This window comes from Aotus nancymaae, unplaced genomic scaffold (genome assembly GCF_030222135.1).
Source record: "Aotus nancymaae isolate 86718 unplaced genomic scaffold, 86718_ANA_hifiasm-v0.15.2.pri h1tg000102l, whole genome shotgun sequence".
Lineage (NCBI taxonomy): Eukaryota > Metazoa > Chordata > Mammalia > Primates > Aotidae > Aotus > Aotus nancymaae.
Window position 1 is genome coordinate 1,190,246 of NW_026988517.1, and position 15,320 is coordinate 1,205,565.

At 35.1% G+C, this 15,320-nt stretch overlaps 1 long non-coding RNA gene across 3 annotated transcripts; it reads right to left on the reverse strand.

Annotated features, from left to right (window-relative positions):
• Positions 1 to 437: 437 nt before the first annotated feature.
• On the reverse strand, positions 438 to 11,579 carry LOC135272042 (uncharacterized). Of its 3 annotated transcripts, XR_010340149.1 has the most exons (6): positions 11,559 to 11,579; positions 8,417 to 9,062; positions 6,611 to 6,668; positions 6,322 to 6,391; positions 3,078 to 3,114; positions 438 to 775 (listed from the first exon to the last, which is right to left on the reverse strand). It is a non-coding gene; the product is annotated as an uncharacterized LOC135272042 (long non-coding RNA). The 3 variants fall into 3 exon arrangements; XR_010340147.1 differs by lacking the exon at positions 11,559 to 11,579 and having other exon boundaries at positions 447 to 775; positions 8,417 to 9,845; XR_010340148.1 differs by lacking the exons at positions 6,322 to 6,391; positions 11,559 to 11,579 and having other exon boundaries at positions 451 to 775; positions 8,417 to 9,845.
• Between the last annotated feature and the right edge of the window lie 3,741 nt (positions 11,580 to 15,320).

A 15,320-nucleotide genomic window follows, 5' to 3' on the forward strand; every position in this document is an offset into this window, starting at 1 on the left:
TTTCCACAGTCTCAGAAGCAACTGAGCAAACATCAACATTGGAGGGCAAGTCTTCTTTTTCACGTTCACATTGTTCAACAAAATCTTCGGCAGTAACAGAAGAGAGAGAGGGAATGGCCTGGGTTAAATCAGACATTATTTTGTGAAAACTGCTTTCTAAATTCACTTTAGTTTTCTCTTTCAAGTGACATTTAAAGTTAAGAAAAACATTTTTTAAATTCTTCATTTCATCGATGGCTTTTGCTTTTTTATCACAAATCGATGAACCCCCTAGGCTATCTGTTTGAGTAGTAGCATCCTTACACTTTGTTGTGCTTGTTTCAAATGATGCTAAAAGATCACTATCTGATTTACAACTTCTGAGCTTAGGGTATGAACATAGCACATTGGTTTTATTATATTTAAGTGTAGAGATTATAGATTGTCCTTTTGCATGACAGGTTTTCCCCACAACAGTTCTTTCCTTAGGTGCAGGAGAAAGTTGTATCGGTGTGGTTGGTCTCTTTCCTGACAGGTCAACTGGAAATGCACAGGGTCCTGCCTGAAATGTTTCAGATGTTGAAGATATGTACGTTCTATATGTAAAGTCTTCATTGCATGTGCTACAGAAACCTGTACTATCTGAAGAGAGGATGGAGTTATCAGATGCTGGGTATGTATTATTTCTCAATCTTTCTTCATACTTTGTGATGGCTGGGTACAATATATTAGTCACTTTAGGAACAACACAGGTCACTATATCCTGAATTATAATATTTGGTTCTTCACAAGTTGCCTAGAAATGAAGTAAGCAGGGATGAAAACAAAGTCATGTAACAACTTACTCTATGTTTTGAAGACAGCAGGTAACATCGAATTTTTATATCAAGCAATGTATAGGTGGAATACCAATATGGTTTATGGAAGAAAATGGTAAAAAAAAAAAAAAAAAAAAAAAAAAAAGATTAGAAATTTAGAATTTCAGATGAATTTCTAGTTTGTTTATTCTGCACTACACTGAAGTATTTTTTTGTGAGTGTTTAAGATTTATTTTATTCACAGTCTCTCAGAAGTTTCTTTTTCTCTTGGCATTTATTATCAGGATAAATGATTTTTTGTTTAAAAAAATTACCAAATTGTTGTATAGGCACATAGCGTGCAAATATTTTGGAAAGAAAATGTATAATCTTTATGATCCAGCTGATTTTTAAGATCATTAAATATTTGTAATAAAATATTTCTCAAAACAGATGCAGCCAAAATATTTGGTTGCTTTCAGAAGCATCTGTCTAACTGAGATATGGGGAAGGAGCACAAATCATTCTCTCTTCCAGTCCCTGCTGAAAGGGTGAGCCTGTAGTCTATATATATATAGCAATGGCTAAAGTTAATTATTAAGAATTATTTGATAGGTAAAAATAAAAGCTCATGCTTTATATAGATTGATGAGCTTTTTACCTAACAAACAAGTGTAAATACAAATTGCCTTAGATAGGAAAGCTGAGAACAGATAATAAAGTAAGGTAACATATTAATTTAGATAGAACATAAAAGCCAAGCTAGATTTGGGAATCAAAGAGTAGGGAGGGCTGAGCCAGATTAAGAAAGTTAGACTATTACTGAACTGGAACTAAGAACCAGGTTTGAATAACCATTTCCTTAGTGACCAATGGTGCTGTCATAGATTTGTACTGGACCATGGGTAGAAACAAATGCATCTGTAGAGTTCTATAAACCTCTACTTACCAACTGCAAATGTATTCTGTGCTTACAAAACTCTTACTTATAATAAAGTAGTACTCTGTTTTCAAATTGTTAAAACTCTTAAAGCATACAGGCTGTAAACACAAGTAATTGGCAGCAAAGCTTAGAAGGCTGACATGTAAATCTTTGTGTAAATAAGATTCCTGTAACTAGGCTGCTCACACCCAAAATATTGTCTAAATTACTCTGAAGTGATTCATATTTCAGAGAAATATTCAAAGAAAAGTTAACATGTATATGCCACACTCCCTCACGGCCCATTTCAAAGCATTTGAGGAGCATCTGAGGAAAGGCCATTTTATTCAGCTGTAATCCCCAAATATACCCCCAATATTTTTAACTTATTGTATAAGCAATGGGTTAGTGGTTATGACACATATTTTAAGATGACAGTCTGTTATAAAATACTTGTCTTAAATAAATACACTCTAAATCAAATATTTAAGAATAAAACCTAAATATTTACAGAGAAGATAATTATTCTAAATCAACTACAACACATATAAATTATAAACTAAGACATTCAATATATGTCATTTTTCTTATTACAAGAGATGATAAACAATAACCTACATTATTACTCTTAGGCTAGTTGTGGCAAAGCGATTCCAACCTTAATATATAAAAGAGGCATCTATTTCTAAAGTTTTCTTTGTAGTGAAATATGACAGATGAAATCCCAGTTTTCACTTTCTTTCTGTTACAACATTAAACTGAAAAATATTCCCTTGGGTCAAAGCTTTCGTATTTGCTGCATATTCTATGAATTGAGCAAGTGGCCATGTTAAATAGTGTGCCAGAATATGTATTGTTCCACAAGTGCTTTCTCTTTCCTGTGTGTTCAGTCTAGATCCAAATTAGGTCTAATAAAAATATACTACCTTATCTTTGCCTGTTCCAAGTCTCAGCTGATAGGTGATGAGGTCCCTTTTCACAAAACTGCTAAAGACAGATCCAAGCATCTCAACTCATCTACTACTGAGTTCACCAACAAGATCTGGAAGGGCATATCGATATAGCTTCCCATGATAGAACAGGCTTGTGCTATTTCATTCTCTTCCTGTGATGGCTAGATCCCTTAATATTTTACCATTCTATACCCATGAGACCTCATCTTGAAGGCCTAATATTATTTTTGATAACAACTTTGGACCACAGAAAAGTATAAGAATTAACTGAAAAGGAACTTCAAAGAAGAAAAAAGAACGAAGAAGAAGACCAACAAATATCAATGGATGACTCCTAGCTTTCTAGTTAACACAATATATTCTATTATGATGTATCAGAAAGTAAGACTAATATGTTGTTTTGTCAGTGGATTTTATGATACATACTTTTTCTTGAAAGGAATTCTGCAGCGAGTTCTTTTTCCTGTAGAGAAAGGTTGATCATTTGTTTATTATAGAGTCAAGAATTTATAAAACTTTTTTCTAAAATTTCTGATCATTGAATCATTTTGTTGTATCTAAGAGTTTTTCTATAGAAATTCAAAATGAAGAATATACCATTTTTTCCAATCCTTCTATTTTACTTTTTCCCTAGATTGGCCTCTAGTTTTAGAAATGTACTTTATTACTCATGGGAACAGACTTATAGCTACAGCATAAACAATGTACCTCTCTGATCTTTGTTCTTTTAACACACCTTAGCCATGCCCACTTTGGTTTCTCTGAAAAAGGATATAGGATTTGCAGGGAGGGGGCAGTTGAGTTTCTTCTGACTGTTAAAAGGTCTGATAGAGCAGCAAGGCATCTGACCAGAACTTTCTGATTGTCATTTATTTACTCTTTGAAATGCTATAGTTCTACCATTCCCTCCCCATATTCCATGGCAGGAAGAAAATAGTGAATGATTATTCAATAACTATGGGTTAAAATCATGGATATCTAGCTATATTTAATACCAGTTTAGATGCATTCCTTTTCTGTTTATGACAATATTCTATTATGTGTTATTACATTTACCATCACACACTAATGAAATAAAAATATTCTGAATTCCAAAAAAAAGTATAGCTCAATCATAAACATAATAGAAAATAAAATAAATATTTATTAAAACAAGTTCTAAAACTGAAGTCTGATTTATTTTCTTATACTTTTGCTGATTTGAACTGTTTCTTTTTTCTTTCTACTTTCTTAAGTACACTCCTTTTAGGCCTGTACTCCACGTGATTAAATTTACATTTTCCCCAAGGTTTATAATTCAATTTTAAGAAATAGGCAGACTGAAAACTACGTCCTATATTTTGGCAGGAAAAAAAAAAACTTCACTGGGTCCAGTTCATAAAATGGGTTTTGTGACAACAGTCTATCCTTAGACTAGTACCTTTTTGCAGTATGCAACTAGGAGCATGGAAGCTGATGTCAGTGATATGTTCTCTATCATTTGCCCTCATTTGTTTTTCTAGGATCTGGTTTCTTAGGTCAACCCAAGTTTCCACAGGTTTTTCTCTTAGATATTCTGCAACCTAATGCATTCAGATTCATTTTTCTGTTTTCTTCATGTTATATCGTTGGCATAAAACATAACTCAAGGAGTTCTATGTATTCATTGATACCAGTTCCCAACAGACTTTCTGCTCCAAAAGCATGCAACACAGAACCAAAGTACAAAGGCCTACATGTAAATTTAATCTGAAAACTGAAAAAGCTTTATTAATGACTATTAGAAAACAATTTTATTAACCGGATAAAGCATGGCATCAGCAGAAATGGCAGAGTAAGTATCTCAGATATTCATTCCTCCAAAAAAAATAATGAGTAAATGGCAAAAGAAAAATGACCAGAATTATAGTTTCTGGAACTCTAGAGAATTAATCAAAGACTTGCAGCGTTCCAGAGAGCACTTATTTAGGAAAAACAGTGAGCCTAGGTAATAGCAATAGGTTTTGGTGTTTTAATCTGTCTTATTTTTATCCCCTCGCTTCAGCTTCATAATATCCTTCAAAGATAATACCCTGAAATCATAGAAGCATGGTTTTATCTTGGTACCTGCCTAAGATCTAGCATTATAGTTTGAACATAGTAGGTTCTCAATAAACGTTTGATAAATAAATCCCCATCTAAAGTCTTTTGGATTGTGCCTACTTCTCTCTAATGGCAAATGAAGCCTTTGTGCATGCCACTAATGGACTTTGATAACTGATTCTGAGTTTCTTTCTTTCAATCTTTCCTATATATCATTGTCAAACTTACTCATTATGTATGCTAATTTGACCATTATACTTGCACTAAAAACCATCAGACTATTAGCCAATAAATAAACTACAAGTTTTAACCACAGTCTTCAGGATAATAGATTTATTGCTTTCTTCACTCTGTTACTCCTTATACCTTCCCCGTAGTACACGCTTACTCATCACCTAAGTGCAATGCTGAATTATTGCAACTTTACTCCCACCGCTGTTATATTTTCTTTATTTTCATTCCTTTGGTACTGAATTTTCATCTCTATTTTATAAATCTTTTGTAACATTAAACAACTGAACAGAAACAAGAAAACTAAGCAATAAGTGAGAGAAGAGAAAGAAATGATGGAATAGATGTGAGACTTCCACAGCAAACTCCTATAAAACTCGGAGTTAAACCTGAACAAGAGGAGTGTGACATATGTGTCTTTACTCTTTATTTGGATCTCTGTGTATGCTTTTGGAGAAGAGGTAAGAAGCTCCAGGTAAGATAAAGAGTTTTTTATTTTTCACCAAGCTAAGATTTATAAGGAAAGAATATCCAAAACGCTTGCTATGGAATATTCAAGTGATTTTTGTAGTTCTACATTCTTGTGTTGAAGAAGATAAAAATGCACTTTTTACAACTATATTATGAGCCTCTTATAACCTTTTCTGTAAAGAGGTATGTATTTATATTTCCAGTAAATAAAAATGTATGCATCCAATAAATAAAATAAGCAATGTTATTTTACATGTAGTCTACATACGGTCATCAAGTTTTATTGCTTTGAACTAGACAAGTCAGTGTCCTTCCTTCTGCATCTCTTACTGTGTTATGTATCATATGAATACTCAATAAGTCAAACAAACTGGGATTTATCTGTCTTAAGGTAAAAATTATTATTTCAAGAAGGCTGGTCTGAACATGTCAAGATCATTTGCCATCACTCACAACTTATTTTACTCAATCATCTTCATGGGAATTTGGGGTTTGTAAAGTCTTTCCTAGACTTCATTTGTCTTGCTGATTTTTTAAAAATATTGTGGCATGGGTGTAAAATAACTCATTGCTATTACTTAGATTCATGTTTTCCTCTCTCTCTTTTCTTGAGTTGAGAAAAACAGATATAAACATCAACAAAATAGGTGGTCACTAAGGTTTGAGGAGTGAAAAGTCCCTGGGCTTAACAAATATCTCTTCTACTATTCTACTATTAGAGATTATTATTTTGTATTAATCTGCAAAATACCCTTTAGGGTGGGGGATAACTGATTAAGTCATTAATACTATAGAGTAAACTATATTACCAGTATTAGAAAGCCAATAGTCTCAAAAAGCATAAGGAATGGTAGCTATTTCAAAGAAAAGAAAGGCAAAGAAATAAATACAGATTATGAGAAATTACCTGAAGAAAGCTATGATGAAGATACACTTCAAAGTGGCATGGAGACCCTGACAATAGGTGGATTATAGAACTACAGAGGAGATATGGAGATAAAGAAAGGGAAGGACAAAGATTCAGTTTGTCTACAACTTAAGCTAGTGCTGAAAGTCTGCAAAAGACTAAATTTCACTAAATCCAAGTAGAACTACAAAAATTGAGGATTCCATGTAATCATTTGCTTATGAGCAGCACTCTTATGTAATCATTAAAATTTTTATTTATGATTACACATAATTCCTTAGATACTTACATATTGGTGTTCAGAGGAGAAGAAACTATTCCCGGGTCTGTAGCCTGAGCCTGAGGTCCTATTTATTAGAAAAAGAAAATTATATAGTTTGTATCCGTCCTCAGCAACTTGCTAATGTTAATCCTCTAGTAGGTATTTATTTTCTGTTGTTACTACCTTGTTTATAAGCTTTCAGAGACTCTCCACAGTGAAGTCCAAAATTCTTAGCAAGAACCTGTACTATAAGATCTGATGTCCTTTTCTACCTCTCCAGTGTCTTCTCTGACTAGTCTTTCATATATATGCTATGGTCCAGAGACAGAATATATCGCCGTTCCCTAAATATATCATGTTTCTCATGCCTCTCTGGCCTACGGTTTTGCAATTTCTTTTGTCTAGAATGCCCTGTGCTGTCTTTAAACTTCTCATCTTTTAGCTCTCATTCAGCTTATGTCAACTCTTGAAAGTCTTCCTTGAAAACTACCTGAATAAATACCTTTCCCAGTGCTCTCAAAGCACTCTAAACATGTTTATATTATAAAACTCATCATGCTATGGATTAGTTATGTTAATTCTTGTGTACACCTGATTATTATATAAAATAAAATAATTGATGTGTGATCAATTTTATTTTATTTTATTTTTTAAATGTTTTCATTATACTTTAAGTTCTGGGGTACATGTGCAGACTGTGCAGGTTTGTTACATAGCTATACACATGCCATGTTGGTGGTTTGCTACATCCATTGCCCCATCATCTACATTAGGTATTTCTCCTAATGCTATACCTCCCCAATTCTCCAACCCCCTGCTATTCCTCCCCTAGCCCCCCACTCCCAAGACCCTGGTCTGTGATGTTCCTCTTCCTGTGCCTATGTGTTCTCATTGTTCAACACCCACTTATGTGTGAGAACATGCAGTGTTTGGTTTTCTGTTCTTGTGTCAGTTTGCTGAGAATGATGGTTTCTGGTTTCATCCATGTCCCTACAAAGGACATGAACTCATCAATTTTAGAGAGAAATGGACTGAGATTAAGAGTGTACATATCTGAAAGTTAAATGTGAAGATAAAACTATTTTAAATACAAAAAAACTCTTCTGTGGTTTCCAGCAATATGCTAAACAAGTGTCTTTCATTTTGCCTAGAATTCAGTATAGAGCATTAAAGTCATACTGTTAAAAAATAGCTAAACTTTCAAAGAGATAGTAGAACTTTCTGAAGGTAAAACAATTGTGAGAACACAAATCTATAGTGATAAACAAATGCTGAAGCTGATACCTGCTCTAGGGACATTGGCCACATCTGGAAATGTATTGTCTGGTCAGAGCATTTAAAACAAGACTTTGGGCCCCCAAAAGATGGGGAATTAAAACTAACAGCTCCTAAAAACATGCAGATGCTTCTTGACTTAAAATGGGGTTGACATCACAATAAACGTTAACATCATAAGTTAAAAATATGTTAAGCTGGAAATGCATTGAATACACCTAATCTGCTGAACATAACAGCTTAGGTTAGCCTACTTTAAATTTGTTCTGAACACTTACATTAGCTTACAGTTGGACAAAATCAGCTAACACAAAGCCTACATTATAATAAAGTGTTGAATATCTTATGTAATTTATTGAATGCTATACTGAAAGGGGAAAAACAGAATGGTTGTATGGGTACTTAAAATACAGTGTCTATTGCATGTTTATTGCTTTCACACATCCTAACATTGAAAAATCATAAGTCTAACCACTGTAAGTCAGGGACCATCTGTATAGGATTCCAAAGAGCTACATTGTCAATTAGTCATCTACAAGAAAAAAAAAAAAATCATACCAGAGAGGAAGCAGACAAATTATGCCTTCGCTTGTGGCTATGGATGGAGAAGGAGGAGGAGAAGATAAAAGCATTTCCTAAGAACTCATAATCACAGATACTGTTTTCTATACCCTCGAGTTTCAAATCCACAGAAACTATTGCCCTTCAAACTGCATATGAGAATTTAAGAGCCCTGTAGCAAAGAAATTAAGGAGGAAGTTTAAACTTTTCCACAAAAAAGCTCCAGACTCAAGAGACTTCTCCTCTGAATTGTGCTAAATATTTAAGCAAGAAATTATGCTAATTCTACACAACCCTTCCAAAAAATTAAAGAAGAGTGAACATTTTCTATCTCATACATTTACATCAGAATCACTTGATACAAAATATCATTACAGATATTATAATAAATTACAAATTTTTCCAATTCCCCCATGAACAAATATGCAAGAATCATAAAACAAATTATAAATATCATGTATAATATGTAATATAATATTATCCTGACCATTACATTAATAATATAGTAATCATCATATAATTAAAAATAATATAATAAATACAATATGGTATTCTAATGAATATGTATCACATTTCCTTATGTTTTGGAACAATATTAAGAGGTACACAATCACCAATGCTGTTCAACATTGTACTGAAGGTCCTAGACAGAGAGAAATAAATGAAAAGTGAATCCCAACTAAATAGCAGCAAGCTATTTTGTAGAAATTGACAAGTTTTTAAAATTTGTATAGAAAGCAAAGGCTCTAGAATAATGAAGTCAACTTGGCATAACAACAAACATTGGATAACTCAAACCACTGAATTTTAAAACTTATTTTAAAGCCACAATAATAAAGAAAATGAAGTATTTGCATAAATACAGATAAATGCATCAATCTGTGATCACTTTATATTTTCAAAGTTGCCAAAGCACCTAGATTCATACAAGATAAGTTAGAATCCTCCTGTTTTCCCAGGTAGCAAGAAGAGCTATCAAACACCACTAGAATCATGCCAGAAATACCACTAGAGCTATAATTAAGGAGCTTTCATTGGCCAGAGGTGTTACAACATGAAGACAATGAGAAGACCTTAATGATGATCCACTTTTACTTAACAAACAGTAAATACATTTTCTCTTCCTTATGACTTTCTCAATTTAACAATATTTTTTCTCTAGTTTACTTTATTGTAAGATTATAGTATATAATATATATAACACACACAACATATGTTACTCCACAGTTTATCTTATCAGTAAGGTCAGAGATGAGCTGTTAGTAAGTTTCTGGGCAGCCAAAAATTAAATGTAAGTTTTTTACTGTGCAGGAGGTCAGTGCTCCAACTCTCAGCCCTTAATGTTCAAATGACAACTGTACTTCTGGTTGTTCTATACATAATCACCAAAACATGGAAACAACACCAAATTTCAAATTTCTTTCAGTTCAAGGAAGAATAAACAAACTCTGAGGGATCCATGCAACGGAAAGGAACAAACTATTGACACATGCAATAACTTGGATGAATTTCAGGGGTATTATGCTGAGTAAAAGAAGCCATTTTCATGAAGTCAAATGATGTAAAATTCTATTTACATAACATTCTCCAACAGAAAAATATATCCATGAGAACACAGCACTATTTGATAATAATCCCAGAGGTAACATAACTAATAATCCCAGAGGTAATTTGGGATTATTAGTTGGGAGAAGGAGGGTGTGACTGCAAATAAACAGGGTGAGGGAGATTTTTGGAATATTGGACTGTTCTATATGTGATTGTGATCGAGGTTACACAAATCTATACATGTGATTGTACACGTAATTGCACAAAATATTCCATTTTGCTTTAGGATGATTTAAAAAAACAAAATAAATGCCTTGAGATATTTTCTGAGAATGAAAAAATACAGAGACAAGATAAGGAGCTGCAGCAGGAAATTCACTTTGAACTCTGCCTGGAGAATCACCAGCTGCAAAAGTGTGTGGGGCAAATTTCTCGTAAGAGTATAGAGGATGTGACACTGTTCTGAGTTCACACTCATGACGCTATGATGAAATGGAAACCAGAAAGACCTGATTATGGTGCATGGGAAATAGGGGCACCTCTAAAAATGTATGACGTGTGATGTCACTATTGTGTATTTCTGAAATTCGCAAGAAGACTACAATGACACATATACCCTTCACTGAGACTGGAGAGTAGCTATACATAACCGCTCACACCCAAGGCTGATATGAATCACATTACTTTACATTTCATCTTTCAATAAAGTTAAAAGTTAGGTAAGTACTGAACTTTAGATGCTGATAAATGCTTGCTGAAACAGTCAGAGCTTCATTCAATAGGTAATAGTTTTAACGGTGGAGGAAGAAACCATCAGAACAGAGTTTTAAGCATAACAAGCAACAGTACAAAATGGATCTGAGGCAGGTAAAAAAAAGTCAACAAAGGCTAGTTGCTAATCTACTGCAGTGACACAGGAAAGCTCTGACCTCGAAATGGGTTTCATGGGATACTATGATGAAGCTGCATGGAAAATAATCAGCTTCTTTCCTGATCATACACAATCAAAGATAGTTAAAACAAGTCTACAGTTCTGCATTCTGGCCATGAAATTGTAGCTAATATCAGAAGAGAAAAAACCATTGTAATTTCATAATGTTATAAATAAAGGAAACTGGTAGAGACTGGGCATAGCAAAGCCATTTCTCCTTGTAAACTTACTTCATTTTTTCTCTCTTCATTTATTTGTTCCTTCTTTTTTTCCCTAATTCTCTACCTTCACCCTTTCTTACTGGTTGGCAGTATAATAGAACACAATGTTGCTATATAAGAGCAGTTATCTTAGGTACAAGTTTGTATCATTTCAGTAGTTATTTTAAATATAGGGAGGTTGGTTGGAACTACAGTACAGGCAAGCCTGTCCCCTGAGCCAACTGATGAGATTGTTATAATTTGTTATAATTGTTACATATGTGCCTACTTTTCAACTTGAACTGTAATACAGAAATGCCTAGAACAGTGTCTGGCACAAAAGGAGTAACAAGTGTAAATACACAGAGGATTATAAAAGGATATTTAGGTAGATAAGCATTTCCTACTTAGCTACATCATCTTTTAATGTTCTCACATTCACCATGTGTTCCATCTTTACCTTCATGCTTCAACGTCTTTTTCCCCGTTTTGTTTCTTTTGACACCGGTAGCTTGTATTTTTTGTAAATCAGCCCCTTTTTTTTTAAGAACGTGTTGTTTCTGCAATATTAAAGAAAATGTATTGGTTAATATTAACTTGTCATTAGAAATGTAAAACAATTTATTTAAAATGTCACAATATATTAAAAATGGATTATCAGTCCTGTCTTGACTTGTAATGTTACAAAAATAAGAGAATAACAAAGGGTAAATTTCCCTTGTGATCAAACACAAAGAATACATTTAATACACAAGCAATTTGCCTTTCTACACATCGTCAGAGGACTAATCCAGTTTCTGATCAGATAGAGTATCATATCCATGGCTGCCCTGGTGAGCTAAAGTAATTTCTCAATCATCTTCAATTGGAAGATTCCTGAGGGCTTACCCAAATATCATTCAGGTCTACCAGACATAAACATAATATAGTACATTAAATGTGATTACCCTTTGTGAATATCTTGGCTACTGTTGAATGTATTAGAAAGAAGATAAATGCATATAGAAAAAAAAAAAAAAAAAAAACAGAGGTGGGCGTGGTGGCTCATGCCTGTAATCCCAGCACTTTGGGAGGCAGAGGCGGGTGGATCATGAGGTCAAGAGATCGAGACCATCCTGGTCAACATGGGGAAACCCTGTCTCTACTAAAAATAAAAAAAATTAGCTGGGCATGGTGGTGCATGTGTGTAATCCCAGCTACTCAGGAGACTGAGGCAGGAGAATTGCCTGAACCCAGGAGGCAGAGGATGCGGTGAGCCGAGATCGCGCCATTGCACTCCAGCCTGGGTAACAAGAGCAAAACTTTTAGCAAGAAATAGATTAGCACATGTAAAACAACTACCCAAGACTACAGTAAAGACCTTCCTAAAGGACTGGGGAAAACAGTCACTGGAACCTACCTAGGTGTAAAAAATATGCCTATTCCCACTAGAAATATTTCACTGTAAAGCTACACTGGAAAAACTTCATAAGTCATAAGGCTTTGAGTGGAGAACTAAGATGGGTTTTAACTCAGTAGCAGGGAACAACTAGCCCCAGATTAAACATGGCTCTGGCCCCACCAGCAAATCATAAAAGGCAAGACCTGTATAATCAAATTGTTTCCAAATAAATTATCTACATCCAAAAATTCTAAATAATATTTATAAGGACTTAAAAATATTCAGTATACAAAGTAAAAGTTATGTCTGGCATCCAATAAAAGAACACTAGATATAAAGAAGCAGGGGAGTATGACTTATAAAATAAGTAGATCAATACTTCCACTCCAACCAAAGACACAGAAGAATTACACAGTCAGGCAGGGTTCAGGGCCTCCTGAAGTCCTCCCACTTCCCGGGTCACCAGTTCCCCTGGCGTCCCACACCTTCCAGTTGTGGCTGGTACAGTCTGAGTCATTGCCACCAGCCCCAGGTGTGACAAGAGGGCGGCCTCCTGAAGTGGGACAGTTGGGATCCTTGAGACCCTTGCTAGAGTGTTGATCCCTGCCCCCACTCCCCACCATACCTGCAGCCCCCGGAGGAAGATGCCACCTGGCTTGCAGTGAGTCCCGTGTTGGCACTGTTGTGCATCTGCCCTCAGGAGGATGGCATCTGCCTTGGTGATGGTGACATGGGCAGGCTTGAAGCAGGTGCAGAGGTACGGCTCCAGGGTCGGCAAGGGCCCCATCGCTCTCCTTCTCTTGCCTGTGGTTGCCCCTCTGTCTAGAACCGACCAGATCAGGATATTATGAGAAAAGCAAATTATAACCCAACCTCTCTCAAGAACCTAGATGTTAAAATCCTGAATAAACTGTTAGTAAATTTAATCTACACATGTATAAGAAGAAAAACACACGATAGATAAAATTGATTTAATCAAGGGTGTGTGGTTGTTTTAACAATAAAATATCATAGTCTTAACAGACACATAAAACATATTTTTAAATGTCCACTTTCACCACTAATAAGAAAGTTTTACATGTTAGAAATAGAAAGATGCTTTCTTAACCTGACATTATTATCTACCAAAAGATCACAGTGCCTATCATATGAAATGAGAAATTACTTAAACACATTTTTCATTAAGAAAGAAGAAAGGCCAGGCACAGTGGCTAGTGCCTGTAATCCCTGCACTTTGGGAGGCTGAGGTGGGGAGATCACCAGAGGTCAGGAGTTCGAGACCAGCCTGAGCAACATGGCGAAAACCTGTCTCTACTAAAAATACAGAAATTAGCCAGGCATACTGGAGGGTGCCTGTAATCCCAATTACTCAGGAGGCTGAGGCAGGAGAATTGCTTCAACCTGGAAGGCAGAGGTTGCAATGAGCTGAGGACCATGCCATTGCACTCCAGCCTGTGTGCCAGAGTGAGACTGTGTCTCAAAAAAAAAAAAAAAAACTTGCATCCCTCAGACAGAAATCAGACTTTTTTTTTTTGCATATCCATGAAACACTTAAAAATGTCCTATATCATATCACATACTTAGCTATAAAGAAAATTTAACAACATAAATGAAAAGAGATTTAAAGCCGAGGCTTTTTGATACTAATTCAAATAAATTAAAAATATATAATATAAATGTTACCAAAATCAACAATGTCAATGACTAGAGATTTAATTTTCTGGTACTAATTCAAATAAATTAAAAATAAAACTGTTATCAAAGTTAGAAATGCAAGAAACATGCACCAATGTAACTATTACATTGAAAGGGATTCTTTTTTAATTATACTTTAAATTCCAGGGTACATGTGCAGACCTTGCAGGATTGTTACATAGGTATACATATGCCATGGTGGTTTGCTGCATTCATCCCCTGTCACCTACATTAGGTATTTCTCCTAATGTTATCCCTCCCCAATTCCCCCACCACCTGCTATCCCTCCCCCTAGTACCCCCCAGCCCCACAATAGGCCTCACTGTGTGATGTTCCCCTCCCTGTGTCCCTGTGTCCATGTGTTCTCATTGTTCAACACCCACTTATGAGTGAGAACATGCAGTGTTTGGTTTTCTGTTTCTGTATCAGTTTGCTGAGAATGATGGTTTCCAGCTTCATCCATGTCCCTGCAAAGGACATGAACTTATCCTTTTTTATGGCTGCATAGTATTCCATGGTGTCTATGTGCCACATTTTCTTTATCCAGTCTATCACTGATGGGCATTTGGGTTGGTTCCAAGTCTTCACTATTGTAAACAGTGCTGCAACGAACATACGTGTGCGTGTGCCTTTATAATAGATTGAATTATAATCTTTTGGCTATATACCCAGTAATGGGATTGCTGGGTCAAATATTTCTAGTTCTAGATCCTTGAGGAATTGCCACACTGTCTTCCACAATAGTTGAACTAATTTACACTCCCACCAACAGTGTAAAAGTGTTCCTATTTCTCCACATTCTAGCATCTGTTGTCTCCAGATTTTTTAATGATGGCCATTCTAACTGGCATGAGGTGGTATCTCAATGTGATTTTGATTTGCATTTCTCTAATGACCAGAGATGATGAGTATTTTTTTTATATGTTTGTTGGTTACATAAATGTCTTCTTTTGAGAAGTGTCTGTTCATGTCCTTCACCCACTTTTTGATGGGGTTATTTTTTCTCGTAAATTTGTTTAAGTTCTCTGTAGATTCTGGATATTGGGTCTTTGTCATATGGGTAGATTGCAAAAATTTTTTCCCATTCTGTTGGTGGCCGGTTCACTCTAAGGATTATTTCTTTTGCTGTGCTCTGCACAGCAAAAG